The sequence below is a fragment of the Coregonus lavaretus genome (assembly GCF_964263955.1).
Source record: "Coregonus lavaretus genome assembly, chromosome: 1".
Classification (NCBI taxonomy): domain Eukaryota; kingdom Metazoa; phylum Chordata; class Actinopteri; order Salmoniformes; family Salmonidae; genus Coregonus; species Coregonus lavaretus.
In genome coordinates, this window is record NC_139988.1 from 80,894,365 (window position 1) to 80,908,289 (window position 13,925).

The window sequence follows — 13,925 nt, forward strand, 5'->3', positions numbered from 1 at the left end:
TATATAACTAATTCTGTGACTTCTGAAGGTAGTTGGTTGCACTAGATCTTATTTAGGGGCTTCATAGCAAAGGGGTTGAGTGCACGCACCACTTTTCTGTTATTTACTTTTTAGAATTTTTTGAAACAAGTAATTTTTTTAATTTCACTTCACCAATTTTGACTATTTTGTGTATGTCCATTACATGAAATCCAAATAAAAATCCATTTAAATTACAGGTTGTAATGCAACTAAATAGGAAAAACGCCAAGGGGGATGAATACTTTTGCAAGGCACTGTACCGGTGCCCAGACCACAGGGGCTTACAAGACACTACAAAGCAAAATAAATGTTGACAAATTATACACATACAATAGTGCTCAAAATAGCTAACGTTAACATATGTAGCTTAAGAAACAAGGTTCATGAAATCAATGATTTGCTAGTAACAGATGACAGTCATATTCTGACTATCTCTGAAACTCACTTAGATAATACCTTTGATGATACAGTGGTAGCAATACAAGGTTATATCATTTACAGAAAAGATAGAAATGCCAATGTTGGAGGTGTTGCTGTTTATATTCAGAACCACATTCCTGTTAAGATTAGAGAGGATCTCATGTTAAAAACTGTTGAAGTAATATGGCTACAGGTTCATCTGCCTCACCTAAACCCATTCTGGTGGGAAGCTGCTATAGACCACCAAGTGCTAACAGTCAGTATCTGGATAACATGTGTGAGATGCTTGATAATGTACGTGATATCAATAGAGAGGTATACTTTCTGGGTGATTTAAATATTGACTGGCTTTCATCAGGCTGCCCACTCAATAGAAAACTTCAAACTGTAACCAGTGCCTGCAACCTGGTTCAGGTTATCAGTCAACCTACCAGGGTAGTTACAAACAGTACAGGAATTAAATCATCAACATGTATTGATTGTATCTTTACTAATGCTACAGAGATTTGTTTGAAAGCAGTATCCAAATCCATTGGATGTAGTGATCACAATATAGTAGCCATATCTAGGAAAATCAAAGTTCCAAAGGCTGGGCCTAATATTGTGTATAAGAGGTCATACAATACGTTTTGTAGTGATTCCTATGTTGTTGATATAAAGAATATATGTTGGTCCGTGGTGTGTAATGAGGAGCAAACAGACACTGCACTTGACACTTGTATGAAATTGCTTATTCCAGTTTATAATAAGCATGCACCCATTAAGAAAATGACTGTAAAAACTGTTAAATCCCCGTGGATTGATGAGGAATTGAAAAATTGTATGGTTGAGAGGGATGAGGCAAAAGGAATGGCAAATAAGTCTGGCTGCACATCCGATTGGCAAACGTATTGCAAATTGAGAAATCATGTGACTAAACTGAATAAAAAGAAGAAGAAACTACACTATGAAACAAAGATAAATTACATAAATAATTATAGTAAAAAGCTTTGGAGCACCTTAATTGAAATTTTAGGAAAAAAGGCAAACTCAGCTCCATCATTCAGTGAATCAGATGGCTCATTCATCACAAAACCAACTGATATTGCCAACTACTTTAATTATTTTTTAATTGGCAAGATTAGCAAACTTATGCATGACATGCCAGCAACAATTGCTGACACTACACATCCAAGTATATCTGACCAAATTATGAAAGACAAACATTGTAATTTTGAATTCCGTAAAGTGAGTGTGGAAGAGGTGAAAAAATGGTTGTCTATCAACAATGACAAGCCACCGGGGTCTGAAAACTTGGATGGAAAATTACTGAGGATAATAGCGGACGATATTGCCACTCCTATTTGCCATATTTTCAATTTAACCCTACTAGAATGTGTATGCCCCCAGGCTTGGAGGGAAGCAAAAGTCATTCCGCTACCTAAGAATAGTAAAGCCCCCTTTACTGGCTCAAATAGCCTACCAATTAGCCTTTTACCAACCCTTAGTAAACTATTGGAAAACATTGTGTTTGACCAGATACAATGCTATTTTACAGTAAACAAATTGACAACAAACTTTCAGCATGCTTATAGAGAAGGACATTCAACAATCACAACACTTACACAAATGACTGATGATTGGCTGAGAGATGATAAAAAGATTGTGGGGGCTGTTTTGTTAGACTTCAGTGTGGCTTTTGACATTATCGATCATAGTCTGCTGCTGGAAAAAAGTATGTGTTATGGCTTTACTCCACCTGCTATATTGTGGATACAGAGTTACCTGTCTAACAGAACAAAGAGGGGGTTATTTAATGGAAGCCTCTCCAACATAATCCAGGTAGAATCAGGAATTCCCCAGGGCAGCTGTCTAGGCCCATTACTTTTTTCAATCTTTACTAATGACATGCCACTGGCTTTGAGTAAAGCCAGTGTGTCTATGTATGAGGATGACTCAACACTATACATGTCATCCTCATCTGTAGCTCAGCTGGTAGAGCACGGCGCTTGTAACGCCAAGGTAGTGGGTTCGATCCCCGGGACCACCCAAACACAAAAATGTATGCACGCATGACTGTAAGTCGCTTTGGATAAAAGCGTCTGCTAAATGGCATATTATATTATATTATATATGTCACCTACTACAGCGACTGAAATGACTGCAACACTTAACAAAGAGTTGCAGTTAGTTTAAGAGTGGGTGGCAAGGAATAAGTTAGTCCTACATATTTCTAAAACTAAAAGCATTGTATTTGGAACAAATCATTCACTAAACTCCAAACCTCAACTAAATATTGTAATAAATAATGTGGAGATTGAGCAAGTTGAGGTGACTAAACTGCTTGGAGTAACCCTGGATTGTAAACTGTCATGGTCAAAACAAATTGATACAACAGTAGCTAAGATGGGGAGAAGTCTGTCCATAATAAAACGCTGCCCTACGTTCTTAACAGCAGTATGAACAAGGCAGGTCCTACAGGCTCTAGTTTGATCGCACCTGGACTACTGTTCAGTCGTGTAGTCAGGTGCCACAAAGAGGGACTTAGGAAAAGTGCAACTGGCTCAAAACAGGGCAGCATGGCTGGCCCTTGGATGTACACAGAGAGCAAACATTAATAATATGCCTGTCAATCTCTCCTGGCTCAAAGTGGAGGAGAGAATGACTTCATCACTTCTTGTGTTTGTGAGAGGTGTTGACATGTTGAAAGCACCGAGCTGTCTGTTTGAACGACTGGCACACAGCTCAGACACCCATGCATACCCAACAAGACGTGCCACCAGAGGTCTCTTCACAGTCCCCAAGTCCAGAGCAGACTATGGGAGGCGCACAGTACTACATAGAGCCATGACTACATGGAACTCTATTCCATATCAGGTAACTGACGCAAGCAGTAGAATCAGATTTAAAAAACAGATAAAAATACACCTTATGGAACAGCGGGGACTGTGAAGCAACACAAACATAGACACATGCATACACACACATGATAACATACGCTCTATACACACACATACACATGGATTTTGTCTTGTAGATATGTGGTAGTGGAGTAGGGACCTGAGGGCACACACTTAATATGCTGTGAAAACTGTTATGAATGTATTGTAATGTTTTTTAAAATGTATAACTGTCTTAATTTTGCTGGACCCCAGGAAGAGTACAGTTGAAGTCTAGGGCGGCAGGTAGCTTAGTGGGTAAGAGCATGGTGGCAATAACCGAAAGGTTGCTGGTTCTAATCCCCGAGCCGACTAGGTGAAAAATCTGTCGATGTTCCCTTAAGCAAGGCACTTAACCCTAATTGCTCATGTAAGTCGCTCTGCTAAATGACATAAAAAAGTCAGAAATGTACATACACCTTAGCCAAATATATTTAAACTCAGTTATTCACAATTCCTGACATTAAACATTTTTTCCCCCCTGTTTTAGGGTCAGGATCACCACTTTATTTTAAGAATGTGAAATGTCAGAATAATAGTAGAGAGAATGATTTATTTCAGCTTTTATTTCTCTCATCACATCCCCAGTGGGTCAGAAGTTTACATACAATCAATTAGTATTTGGTAGCATTGCCTTTAAACTGTTTAACTTGGGTCAAATGTTTCGGGTAGCCTTCCACAAGCTTCCCACAATAAATTGGGTGAATGTTAGCCCATTCCTCCTGACTGAGCTGGTGTAACTGAGTCAGGTTTGTAGGCCTCCTTGTTCGCACACGCTTTTTCAGTTCTGCCCACAAATGTTCTATAGGATTGAGGTCAGGGCTTTGTGATGGCAACTTCCATACGTTGACTTTGTTGTCCTTAAGTCATTTTGCCACAACTATGGAAGTATGCTTGGGATCATTGTTCATTTGGAAGACCCATTTGCGACCAAGCTTTAACTTCCTGACGGATGTCTTGAGATGTTGCTTCAATATATCCACATAATTTTCCTTCCTCATGATGCCATCAATTTTGTGAAGTGCACCAGTCCCTGATGCAGCAAAGCACCCCCACAGCATGATGCTGCCACCCCCGTGCTTCACGGTTGGGATGGTGTTCTTTGGCTTGCAAGCATCCCCCTTTTTCCTCCAAACATAACGATGGTCATTATGGCCAAACAGTTCTATTTTTGTTTCATCAGACCTGAGGACATTTCTCCAAAAAGTACGATCTTTGTCCCCATGTGCAGTTGCAAACCGTAGTCTGGCTTTTTTATGGCGGTTTTGGAGCAGTGGCTTCTTCCTTGCTGAGCGGCCTTTCAGGTTATGTCGATATAGGACTTGTTTTACTGTGGATATAGATACTTTTGTACCTGTTTCCTCCAGCATCTTCACAAGGTCCTTTGCTGTTTTTCTGGGATTGATTTGCACTTTTCGCACCAAAGTACGTTCATCTCTAGGAGACAGAACGCATCTCCTTGCTGAGCTGTATGACGGCTGTGTGGTCCCATGGTGTTTATACTTGCATTGTTTGGAAATTGCTCCCAAGGATGAACCAGACTTGTGGAGGTCTACAATTCTTTTTTCTGAGGTCTTGGCTGATTTCTTTTGATTTTCCCATGATGTCAAGTAAAGAGGCACTGAGTTTGAATGTAGGCCTTGAAATACAGCCACAGGGACACCTCCAATTGACTCAAATTATGTCAATTAGCCTATCAGAAGCTTCTAAAGCCATGACATCATTTTCTGAAATTTTCCAAGCTGTTTAAAGGCACAGTAATCTTCTGACCCACTGGAATTGTGATACAGTGAATTATAAGTGAAATAATCTGTCTGTAAACAATTGTTGGAAAAATTACTTGTCATGCACAAAGTAGATGTCCTAACCGACTTGCCAAAACTATAGTTTGTTAACAAGAAATTTGTGGAGTGGTTGAAAAACGAGTTTTAATGACTCTAACCTAAGTGTGTTTAAACTTCCGACTTCAACTGTAGCTGCTGCCTTGGCAGCAGCTAATGGGGATCCATAATAAATACAAATACAAATAATTGTGGCAAGTACTGCTACCATCTAGCCACACTACACAAATAGTACATTTATCCTTATCCTCCAGGCATTGTGAGCAAACTGAACAATCTCAAACATGCCCTGTCTGAAACAAAGTCATCATTAAATTCTAACTATAGAATAATCATTCTATTTCCATGATTCCAACAGTTCACCCAAGTGTTTTGATTGAAATCGCAAATCAAATCGCAATTGCAATATTTGGTTAAAAGAAAGATTTTTGCACATATCGTGCAGCCCTACGTGGCAGTGTGGAAATGATCTCAAATTAGTGCTGGAAATGCAGAAATGTATGAAAATGATGGTTGTGTTTACGCCACATACTGTATAAAAGGGTAATACATTAAAAAAGTTAAATTATAAATATTTAGGCTATATTGAAGCATTAGGTTTTAGGTGCGCAAGGAATAGCCATTGGATTGGAGAGGAGGCATAGTGGGCACATTATTATAGGGTGATTTGGGAGAATTACGATCCGCAACAGACCGCACATCTCAGTATTAGAAGTAAAAGTACAGCCAGAATGGCCTGCTACTGTGTCTTTCTAGACCTTATAAACTGTTGAGCGTAGTCCCACAACTGATCCAAATGGAATGAAATCTTCAAATCATAGGACTTTTGCACCGTTATTCAAATGACATTTTCACTGCGCCGAGAGTAGAATTTTGTACTCACTTAAAAATAATAATGCAATTATTCATTACATTGTGTTGTTGTTGGCTAGGATAATTGTATTGTCCCTAAACACGATCAATAGGGGTCCTTTTTGAGCTGCGTGTCTCATGTCGTCACTGTTCTTGCGCAATGATGCACCTGGCCTCTCCTCTGTCTATCAGTTTTTCCTATTGGTGCTTGTGGATTCATATTGAAAATTGATGCAGATTTGAATCCTTTTATGTGTGGTATGATTGATAGTTAGCCTATCGCAGATCTGGACAAATGATCCACCTACCACTATTGTCACTATGAATGGTGGATAGAGGGCAGGATATACAGTTAGACTATATTGACCCATGGTATAGTAAAAGTTAGCGCGCAGAAAAGCAAAGTGCATAAGGGAAGTACCAAAACACCATGATATAAGGGAGGTGCATGCAAGCAGATGAGGAAATGTGTCTAGAAGAAATTATATAGTAAAACCTGCAAAAGAGAGAATGTAAATCAGGGGAAAAAACGCACTACAATCACCTGTGCCCAGTAAAAAAAACACAAATAAAATAATCAAATCAAATCAAATCTTATTGTCACATACACATGTTTAGCAGATGTTATTGCGGATGTAGGGAAATGTGTCACGATCGTTTATAGACGGGTCAGACCAAGGCGCAGCGTGATATGCGTACATGTTTATTAAATATTAGACAAAATAACAAACGAAACGTGAAGTCCAAGGCAACACAACACACCATACCTTAACTGGAACAAGGCTGCCTAAGTATGGTCCCCAATCAGAGACAACGAGCGACAGCTGCCTCTGATTGGGAACCACACCGGCCAACATAGAAATACACATTCTAGAAAACCAACATAGAAATACACAACATAGAACATACATACCCTGACTCAACATATACGAGTCCCCTGAGTCAGGGCGTGACAAAATGTTTGTGTTTCTAGCTCCAACAGTGCAGTAATATCTAACAAGTAATATCTAACAATTTCACAACATATACCCAATACAATAATATATATAATAAATATATGGACGAGCAATGTCAGAGTGGCATAGACTAAGATACAGTAGAATAGTATAGAATACAGTATATACATATGAGATGAGTAATGCAAGATATGTAAACATTATTAAAGTGACTAGTGTTCCATTAATTAAAGTGGCCAGTGATTTCTAATCTATGTATATACAGTGAGGGAAAAAAGTATTTGATCCCCTGCTGATTTTGTATGTTTGCCCACTGACAAAGACATGATCAGTCTATAGTTTTAATTGTAGGTTTATTTGAACAGTGAGAGACAGAATAACAACAACAACAAAAAACAGAAAAACGCATGTCAAAAATGTTATGAATTGATTTGCATTTTAATGAGGGAAATAAGTATTTGACCCCTCTGCAAAACATTACTTAGTATTTGGTGGCAAAACACTTGTTGGCAATCACAGAGGTCAGACGTTTCTTGTAGTTGGCCACCAGGTTAGCCCACATCTCAGGAGGGATTTTGTCCCACTCCTCTTTGCAGATCTTCTCCAAGTCATTAAGGTTTCGAGCCTGACGTTTGGCAACTCGAACCTTCAGCTCCCTCCACAGATTTTCTATGGGATTAAGGTCAGGAGACTGGATAGGCCACTCCAGGACCTTAATGTGTTTCTTCTTGAGCCACTCATTTGTTGCCTTGGCCGTGTGTTTTGTCATGCTGGAATACCCATCCACGACCCATTTTCAATGCCCTGGATGAGGGAAGGAGGTTCTCACCCAAGATTTGACGGTACATGGCCCCGTCCATCGTCCGTTTGATGCGGTGAAGTTGTCCTGTCCCCTTAGCAGAAAAACACCCCCAAAGCATAATGTTTCCACCTCCATGTTTGACGGTGAGGATGGTGTTCTTGGGGTCATAGGCAGCATTCCTCCTCCTCCAAACACGACGAGTTGAGTTGATGCCAAAGAGCTTGATTTTGGTCTCATCTGACCACAACACTTTCACCCAGTTCTCCTCTGAATCATTCAGATGTTCATTGTCGTACCAGTTGCCGATACAGCCCGACAGGATGCTCTCAATTGTGCATCTGTAAAAGTTTGTGAGGGTTTTAGGTGCCAAGCCAAATTTCTTCAGCCGCCTGAGGTTGAAGAGGCACTGTTGTGCCGCCTTCACCACACTGTCTGTGTGGGTGGACCATTTCAGTTTGTCAATGACGTGTACGCCGAGGAACTGGAAGCTTTCCACCTTCTCCATTGCGGTCCCGTCGATGTGGATAGGGGGGTGCTCCCTCTGCTGTTTCCTGAAGTCCACGATTATTAATTTTTTTGTTGACATTGAGTTAGAGGTTATTTTCCTGGCACCACACTCCCAGAGCCCTCACCTCCTCCCTGTAGGCTGTCTTGTCATTGTTGGTAATCAAGCCTACTACTGTTGTGTCGTCTGCAAACTTGATGATTGAGTTGGAGGCGTGCTTGGCCACGCAGTCATGGGTGAACAGGGAGTACAGGAGGGGCTGAGCACGCACCCTTGTGTGGCCCCAGCGTTGTGGATCCACAAAGTGGAGGTGTTGTTTCCTACATTCACCACCTGGGGGCGGCCCGTCAGGAAGTCCAGGACCCAGTTGCACAGGGTGGGGTTCAGACCCAGGGCCTCAAGCTTAATGATGAGCTTGGAGGGTACTATGGTGTTGAATGCTGAGCTATAGTCAATGAACAGCATTCTTACATAGGTATTCCTCTTGTCCAGATGGGATAGGGCAGTGTGCAGTGTGATGGCGATTGCATCATCTGTGGATCTATTGGGGCGGTAAGCAAATTGAAGTGGGTCTAGGGTGGCAGGTAAGGTAGAGGTGATATGATCCTTGACTAGTCTCTCAAAGCACTTCATGATGACAGAAGTGAGTGCTACGGGGTGATAGTCACTTAGTTCAGTTACCTTTGCTTTCTTGGGTACAGGGACAATGGTGGCCATCTTGAAGCATGTGGGGACAGCAGACTGGGATAGGGAGAGATTGAATATGTACGTAACAATCCTCACCAAAGCAAAAAGAAGTTATACAACCCTCCCCTATTTTGGACACCCCCCCCCCCCCCCCAGTACATTTCTAACTGTCCCTTAGGAGAACTAAGGTTAGGACATTTACATAAAAGGTTGGGAGAACTAAAACAACTAAGGTTAGATGAGGCCAAGCTGGTCTCAGAGCCATTGGCCTATAACTATGAACAACACATGATAAAAATGTATTTAATTTAGCCAGTGACCGGCTATTTTGTTTTTAAACATCCTGCACTCCAAATTGTAAAAAATTAAAATAAAATACAGAAAATTAACAAAAGAGTGGTCAAAAAGTTGTATGATGTAATTTGGGGTTCCATTATGATGCATGTTCCAAAATGTATAAAAGCAAGGTATCGCCGATTGCCTTCTGCATCAACTTGTTTGACTCAGTGTTACAGAAGGCCGAAAGGGCCATTGATGAGAAGGCCGCCTGGCCCCAAGAGAGCCCTGCTGATACCATAAACAAAATGGTGTTTGGGCTGGAGGAGGAGGAGTAGAAGAAGAAGAACGCAGGATTTGAGCTCGGAGTCCACTGCCGCCTGCAATGGACCCAGCTCGTCTTCAGAGACCCCCGGGATGGGCTTGCCTGACTCCAGAGATCCAGCAGATGATTAAGAACCTGCTGGACTCCCGCGCGGCCAATGCCTTCACTGGCAACAGTGGCACCGGCGCAGCCTCCCAAGGTCCACGGGATGGAGCTCACCCCAGAGACGCTCCTGAAGATTGAGACTCCCGGCGCACGTGCCGGCTTCGTCCCGAAGAAGGTACTGTCCATATGACATACACCTGGGCGACTGCTGTCCAGACCACCTATTGTTGTGGCTGCCCCAGTGCCCCTGCTGTGCTGCTCAGCCCATGTATTACTACACCCCCAGTATAAATATGTATACTAAAGAGGAGAGAGGACCCTCAAAGAACATTTTTCTTCACGACAGAAACATCTTACATTATTTTATTTTATTACATTATTTTATCTCTATTACATTAGGCTAATTTCTTATTCATCAAGGCATTAACATTGTCTTACATTAGTTGTTTTATTTAATCAAGGCACAAGCCTGTTCTTGCATGCACATTTCTTAAAAATAAACGTGAAAAGAGCAAAAAAATATCCCTTTTTTATTTCTGGTCTTGTTAGTTATGGCATTATCTGAATAATAAAGCAAAACATTCTAACCAGAATCATAGTGCCAAATGGTTAGGGTAAATCATGACATTTTAAGACCAAGGCACATTTGCCTAATGATTGAAATTGATGTTTGGTTACATTACACTTACGTACTGAACCTACATTAATGACTATTGTCAACTACTGAGCCACAGCTGTGTCAACAAGGATATGGGTGACGATTGTGTGCCACTCCCGACACAGCACTCAAACATTCACACTGTGACAAGAACAAACACTGACTGTGTAACACCCAGTTGCTGTGAATTGTCCTGCAAAGCATGAAATGCAAACTCGTAGTGTATTAGAGTTTTTAAAATGCTTCTAAAGTTTGTAATTTCCACTTTGAAATTTCAGACTTGATTTGCCCTAACAAAATATTTATCAAGCCCCACAAAAATGTCCATTCATTATAATCCACATAATAAATCACATTTCCTGTTGCTGCAGGATTATTCTCCTGATGTATCAAACTGGCTCAAATGAATATCCTACATATGTAGCTGAACATGGGGGTTGCTTGGTTGTATTATGCCTGCATTGTGTTCATGCCATCTGGTTGCACTTCTAAGTGTGTGTGTGTGTGGGGGGGGGGGTCATGTGGAAAAGTGTAATCTCCAGCCATGCATAGGGTCTACAGCAGGGCTCTGCCACCCTGTTCCTGGGGAGCTACAGTCCTGTAGGTTTTCGCTCCAACCCTAGTCTAGCGCACCTGCAGGACAATAGCTCTCCAGGAACAGCGTTGGAGAGCCCTGACAGTGTTCCTATGCATGTCAAACTTTTATTCCTTAACCTAAACTTACTCTACGTCTTTGCTATGTCTTTGCAATCATTGCTCAGGTCAAGTTCTATAGCCTCCACAGCTCAACTGCCCTGCAATACTATGATGACCAACTTGAGAACACTGGCACATTAGCCTGGTATGCCCCATGCCCCCTCTTCACCCAGCTAACAATTCTAGGGAGAGAGAATATTGTTGTAATGTTACCTGTAATGTTCCCCAGATGTTTTGAGTGTCCAGTTTTCCATTAGTTAGGGGAACATTCTATGTATGTTAGCAAAAATCTCCTGAAAACGTATTTAACATGTTCTGGCGTTAGAGTTAGGAGAACATTCCCTAAATGACCGGCCAGTGGTGACTATTTCGGTCTGATGGCCTGGAGATAGAAGCTGTTTTTTAATCTCTCGGTCCGAGTATTGATGCACCTGTGCTGTCTCCGCCTTCTAGATGGTAGCGGGATGAACAGGCCGTGGCTCGGGTGGCTGAGGTCTTTGATAATCTTCTTGGCCTTCCTGTGACACCGGGTGCTGTAGATGTCCTGGAGGGCAGGTAGTGTGCCCTCTGTGATGCGTTGGGCTGACACGGGAATGTGTTTGCAACGTACCAATAACACTTGTCTAGAACATTAATATTGAATATTCTGAGAATATGGTAACCATGTTCTGGGTAAGTTCTGTTTGACATTAAGGGAATGGTCTCTTGGAAACAGTCCTTGCACGTCACTGGAACATTCCTATGAAAACTTTAGGTAATGACCAAATGAGACTCTTAAGGGAACGTTCTCTAAAGTTGTAGGAACGTTTGTTGTTAGCTGGGCAGTTCCGGTGCCCCCTGTGCTTCCCTTTCCACCTCTTTTCCAGATTGCTCCCATAGGATGTCGTCTTCAGTGTTTCTCTTTGAAGTGATACTGAGTGAGTGCTCCTCTCAGATGCCAGATTTATTACTCTGTAGCTGTGTGTATTTTTAGGTGAACTGAACTCTTGTGTTTTTGAAGATGTGAATACATTTTTCTCCCTGAGCTGTTTTGAGCTTCTCAGTCAGCGCACAACACTTCCCACGCACGGAAACACACACACACACACACACACACACACCACTGAGTCTCCCCTTTACAGTGGCTTGCGAAATTATTCACCCCCTTGGCATTTTTCCTATTTTGTTGCCTTACAACCTGGAATTAAAATTGATTTTTGGTGGGTTTGTATCATTTGATTTACACAACATGCCTACCACTTTGAAGATGCAAAATATTGTTTTGTGTGAAACAAACAAGAAGTAATACAAAAAAACAGAACTTGAGCGTGCATAACTATTCACCCCTCCAAAGTCAATACTTTGTAGAGCCACCTTTTGCAGCAATTACAGCTGCAAAAGGTGGTGTGGTCCTCTGTAGCTCAGCTGGTAGAGCACGGCGCATGTAACGCCAGGGTAGTGGGTTCAATCCCCGGGACCACCCATACACAAAAATGTATGCACGCATGACTGTAAGTCGCTTTGGATAAAAGTGTCTGCTAAATGGCATATTAAGTCTCTTGGGGTATGTCTCTATAAGCTTGGCACATCTAGCCACTGGGATTTTTGCCCATTCTTCAAGGCAAAACTGCTCCAGCTCCTTCAAGTTGGATGGGTTCCACTGGTGTACAGCAATCTTCAAGTCATACCACAGATTCTCAATAAACCTCTCAAGTGTTGCTTTAGTAGTATGCTTAGGGTCATTGTCCTGCTGGAAGGTGAACCTCCGTCCCAGTCTCAAATCTCTGGAAGACTGAAACAGGTTTCCCTCAAGAATTTCCCTGTATTTAGCGCCATCCATCATTCCTTCAATTCTGACCAGTTTCCCAGTCCTTGCCAATGAAAAACATCCCCAAAGCATGATGCTGCCACCACCATGCTTCACTGTGGGGATGGTGTTCTCTGGGTGATGAGAGGTGTTGGGTTTGCGCCAGACATAGCGTTTTCCTTGATGGCCAAAAAGCTCAATTTTAGTGTCATCTGACCAGAGTACCTTCTTCCATATGTTTGGGGAGTCTCCCACATGCCTTTTGGCGATCACCAAACGTGTTTACTTATTTTCTTCTTTAAGCAATGGCTTTTTTTCTGGCCACTCTTCCGTAAAGCCCAGCTCTGTGGAGTGTACGGCTTAAAGTGGTCCTATGGACAGATACTCTAATCTCCGCTGTGGAGCTTTGCAGCTCCTTCAGGGTTATCTTTGGTCTCTTTGTTGCCTCTCTGATTAATGCCCTCCTTGCCTGGTCCGTGAGTCTTGGTGGGCGGCCCTCTCTTGGCAGGTTTGTTGTGGTGCCATATTCTTTAAATGTTTTAATAATGGATTTAATGGTGCTCCGTGGGATGTTCAAAGTTTCGGATATTTGTTTATAACCTAACCCTGATCTGTACTTATCCACAACTTTGTCCCTGACCTGTTTGGAGAGCTTCTTGGTCTTCATGGTGCCGCTTGCTTGGTGGTGCCCCTTGCTTAGTGGTGTTGCAGACTCTGGGGCCTTTCAGAACAGGTGTATATATACTGAGATCATGTGACACTTCGATTGCACACAGGTGGACATTATTTAACTAATTATGTGACTTCTGAAGGTAATTGGTTGCACCAGATCTTATTTAGGGGCTTCATAGCAAAGGGGGTGAATATATATGCACGCACCACTTTTCCGTTATTTATTTTTTATACTTTTTTGAAACAAGTAATTTTTTTTATTTCACTTCAACAATTTGGACTATTTTGTGTATGTCCATTATATGAAATCCAAATAAAAATCAATTTAAATTACAGGTTGTAATGCAACAAAATAGGAAAAACGGCAAGGGGGGTGAATACTTTTGCAAGGCACTGTATCATTGA

General features: G+C 41.7%; 1 protein-coding gene across 1 annotated transcript in view; it reads left to right on the forward strand.

Annotated features, from left to right (window-relative positions):
• The window catches only part of LOC311137204 (ras-related protein Rab-26-like), a 156,408-nt gene that overhangs the window by 5,624 nt on the left and 136,859 nt on the right, over positions 1-13,925 (forward strand). The window lies entirely within an intron of this gene.